The sequence below is a fragment of the Drosophila grimshawi genome, unplaced genomic scaffold (assembly GCF_018153295.1).
Source record: "Drosophila grimshawi isolate 15287-2541.00 unplaced genomic scaffold, ASM1815329v1 contig_1367, whole genome shotgun sequence".
NCBI lineage: Eukaryota > Metazoa > Arthropoda > Insecta > Diptera > Drosophilidae > Drosophila > Drosophila grimshawi.
This window is the reverse complement of record NW_025062889.1, coordinates 5,304,285-5,309,148: the sequence shown is the minus strand read 5'-3', so window position 1 is coordinate 5,309,148 and position 4,864 is coordinate 5,304,285.

Here is a 4,864-nt window from a genome sequence, read left to right as displayed (position 1 = left end):
TGTGGCTTTTTATCGTTGAGGTGGAAGCACAGGTGCTTTAAGTGTGTGCAATTATAAATTCTGTTGCATGTCAGTAGCTTGCAGAGTCAGCCAGACAGTTGCTAGCCAAAACGGCAGGTGCAAATAAATGTACTAAATTGCATTAGGATGACGTCTGCTGCTGTTGCTGTTACTGCAGAAAGGAAAGGACTTTCACTGGCGCAAACCTTAAGAAAATTGCTAACAAAAAAAATATATATACAAAATAAAAGCACATAAATATAATTAAAATAGTAAAAAAGTAAGTGCAACTTTCGCATAAATTTTAATAAAAGGCAAAGTCAGTGAAAGCTGCGCAGGTTTTCTGTTTCTGTTCTGTTTTTGAACTACCAGCTGGCATTTGGAACCGTCGGAGACAGTCGTTTATATCAATTAGCCGCCGTGTCTGCCACAACAAAACAGGACAAGTTCGGGTTCAGGTTCAGGTTCGGATACGGGTTCGCTTTCTGAATCATTGCTCAGGTGGACTCAAGCTGAAATAGTATCCTGTTTATATATCTTTAAATGTGTATGTCTCTCTGTGTGTGTTTGTGTGAGTGCTAATTGATTTATTTGTGCGTTCATTTTGCTCCAAATGTGTAAATAAATTGTAAAATATGTAAGTAAACGCTTTGAGTTGGGTATTAAGCATTAAACTAGCGATGTATTTTTAGATTAACTGAGGTAAACAACTATTTCAGACAAAATCTGTTAAATGTAATATTTAAACTTAAACTCAATATCTCCGAAATACACAATAAAAGTCATTTGCTCTTAGAAATAATAATAATAAAAGTTATTGTGAATATTACAATTTATCGCTGATTCTTACGACAAATTCTTATTAATAAATCCGATATAAATTGCAATTTAAAATGCATTTCTGCTATGCTGCTTAAGTTATAATATTGTCGAAGATTGCCAATTGTTCAATTATAACATACTTTAAAAGTTTGCTTAAACATTTGCTGGTTGCAAAAGCCTTAAGGTAACTCGTACACGTAAATGGCGCCTAAAGACGCGGAACTACAACCGATTCCTGTTGAGCAAGGATAGGGGGTTAATAAAACCCCAGACAGTTGACTGAAAACAAAACGGAAAGGAAATAAGGAAGAAAAAAAAAAAAAAACAAAAAACAGATGAAGAGAAAAAACAATTCGCGTTGCCAACGCAATTTCACACTTTACCAGCTACAAATTGCAACATCATAGTCCAGCGGTTACACCCACATAGAACAAATGCTGAACCGATTCTGAAAGGGTATGCTGAAGGGTTGGGGGGAGGGACGGGGAAAGGGGTGTGTGCCTTGCCAGATTATAAAGATGACGATGGCGCCATTGCTGCCGGGCTGCATGGAATTTTATGATTTATGAGTGCGTTCTGGCAGCCACCAGCTGAACACGAAGGGAGCAGCGGGAAAGGGTTTACCGCTTGTCGAACGGATGGGTTATGGGGTAAAACGGCATTTTTCTTGGCTCTTGGCGCCTTTTTGCAGTGTATTTTTTTCTTTTTTTTGATCGTATTTTGTTTGGAAAAGTGGCGCCACAGAAATTGTTGCACTTTTTGTGGCATTGCCATTGGGTGCAGCTGCAGGTCAGCGTGCTGACCGTTTGATAAATGAGTTTTGCGCTTTTCCCAAGCATTGGAAATGTGTTGAGCTTTGAGTTATGAGCCGATCCGAGAATGCGACGAGGATGCCACGATGACATTTTGCAGCTCGTGCCTCAATCTGTCAGGGCACAGCAAATTGATCAGACGCCCCTGTGGTTTCGCTGCAAATCACTTCAGTTAACATCGTCCCCATCAGCCACGCCTCTACACACTAGCCCCCCTTCCAACCTCAATTAACAAATGCAATTAAGAGCCGCACCCGCATTCAATGAACTCGAGCGGTGTGTGAAATTCCCTGGTCAGATTCGTAACAAAAAAGGCTTTAATTAATTTATGCATGCGAGATTTTGTTTTGTCCATTACATCAAAAATGCAACCCCTTTAAAAGCGCTGCAATCCACCCTCATAGTTCGTAATGCGATTGGTTGCGAATCCGCATAAATTGTGCAAAATAAATACAATTTTGAACCGTTCCAAGTTGCTGTGATAACACTCAGTTCAGGATATCAAACAAGGATATCAATGATGACTGTAAGCTTGGCCTAAGCTTGGCCTTCATCGAAACACGCCAAGGCTTAAGTCTAAGACATGCTGGACAAATAAATAAATAAAGATTATAAAGATTCACTTGGCCAAGAAATGAGGACAGATCCTAAGCTGTAAAAGGTATGTTTATTTCTCTGCCAGCATAAAGCTGTTTACATTATTAAAAAAAAAATCGTATTTGGGCTATTAAAAAACGATAAACTTAACAACATGGTTCACTTTCTGAACATTTGGCCATTTGGCAGCCGCCAAAACAATTCCGTTTATTGTCGGCCGCTGTAGTTGGATGGGTTGAGTGATATTTTTTTTTTGGTCTGTGAAACCTGCAACAAAGTGTCAAGTGGTTAAGTGGCATGCATGGCTAGAGTTACCGTTATGTCTGCTAGTCTGTACTCTTCCTGCCTGTGCTTAGGCACTGACAATCTTGTCAAGGCATGTGTACCTCAATGAAGAATGGAGTCTTCTACCTCCAAAAGTATATAATTCATTTTGCCTTTTGATTTGTAATTAAAATTAAATTAAGATCTGTGCAGCTGCTGTCTAAGCGATCTGCAAGCGTATTTGATCTTCGGTCCAACAAAGATGGCTGTCAAATTTTTTGTTATTCTTTTTTTTTGGTTTTTGTTTTTAATGTTGTCAGTTGCCCCAGCGACCAGGAAGCCAAGCAGCCGACAATTCTACGTGCCCAGACAGTGCCAACAAGAGGCTACACCCCGGCAGACAATCAAACTGCACAAACACACACAATCACACACACACACACAATCACACACACACAATCACACACACACACACAGACGAACATGATGTGCACATTTCCAGCTCAATTGCGCGCTCAATGAATAATTTAGTTGAAAATTTCGGCGCACTTTTTGTGTGAAAATGCGGTCTATACAGTTATTTGAGTGCAACAACAGCACTCTTCACACCTCCCTCCATACGCTCTCTCTCGCTCTCTCTCTCTTTCTCACCCTTGTCTGCTTAGTCAGTCATAAAATTTATGCGTTTTTCCTTACAGTTTTCCGCCCCCCTCCGCACCCATTTGGTGGATGGAGTTTGTCGGTCTCGGTTGCCTCATAAAATGCCTTGCGCAACAGTTGAAAAATTCTAAACGTCAAACATAAATGCTAGGACGATGCCATATGCCCTACAAGCCGCCGCCCTCCTGTGACTGCACTTTGCCGGCGTTGCCATATCAGCAACATAAATAAATTTTCCGTGTTTGACTTTTGGCGAAATGGCAAAAACAACAAAATGAAATAATAATAAAAAATAAAACTGCATGTTATGGAAACTGTGGCCGATGGGGGCGATGGCAAACGACTGCTTTAGGGAATGACACTGGATATAAATATATATATGTGTGTGTGTGTGTGTGTGTGTGTGTGTGTGTGTGTGCACATTATTTTTATGACTGCCACAACAACAAGTAAAAGTGGGAAAAACTTTTAAATAAACCTTCAACAAAAAAAAGAGAGGCAGTAAAACGGCAGCTGTGTGTGATAAAACTACAAATTAGATAGCAATTTTCAAATTTGTTTCGTGTTCAAATTGAGCGACTGTAAAATGAATGGCATATTTTTGCTTTCAATCAGCGCAATTTCTTTTCACTAACCATAAAAGTGCGCCTGTGGCATGTCTATATTTATATATATTCAATTTGTAACTGATCAGCTTTGCAATGACTTTAGTTACGTATTTCAGTTATAGTTATTATTTGTTAATGCAAACTTAAACTTATATGTTTCAGAGAGACAACTTTTGATGGCCACAAGCAGCAAATATGGATATGAAATTGTAAATATTAAATGTGAGCAGATAATTTCTAAGGTTGAGTTTGCAGAAGAGCCTTCCGTCTCCTTGTTTGATTTAAGCGTTTTAAATTAACTTCAATTGTGGCTCAGCAGCAGCATCATCCACCCAAAATCCCCACAAGAGTCCAGCCGGCGAGTCCTGGCTGCCACAAGAATATATATGTATAAATGAATATGTATTTGTGTGCACAGCTTCGAGTTTGTCTTCTTAATTAGTGGCCCAGTTGAAGAAGCCCAGACTCGCTTTATATATCCAAGTCTGTGTCTCAGCTTGTGTGTGTGTGGCAAGCAGTTAGTTGCCTGCATTTTTCGAGGGGGCACGTGTTTGCTTTGTGAGGATTATGATTATTATATGGCAATTATGCGTTTGTCTTTTGTCAATTTAGTAATAAGTGAGATTGCCTTAAGTAAATGCTGAGCCGCAATTTATCTCAATTTGCAAATAACGCTCAACATTTCGAATTGAAACTTTGTCTTTAGAATTTGTTTCATTATTTGCGTTTCAACTGCAGCCAACAAACGTGTGCATGTGACATGTGGCATGTGGCAAGCAATTGCTGTTTAAAACTGCTGGCCAAAAAATCGATACTCATCCGTTCTAGCTACATTTTCACTAAACAATATGCCACAATTTGAGCACAGAGTGCCACAAACTAAACATGGCATCGAAATTTCAGTATTCATTAATTTTCCTGTTGATATTTTTATATGAAGGCTGTGACTCCAATTAAATTTATTCAATTCAAGAGATTAAAACTTTGATGAGTCTCTAATAAGTTGTTGGGGCAGTTATTATACAACTTATTAGTTAATATTTAACTTGAAGTTTCGGGCTTTTTATGTACAAACCCGAAGAGCAATTAAACTTTAGCCAA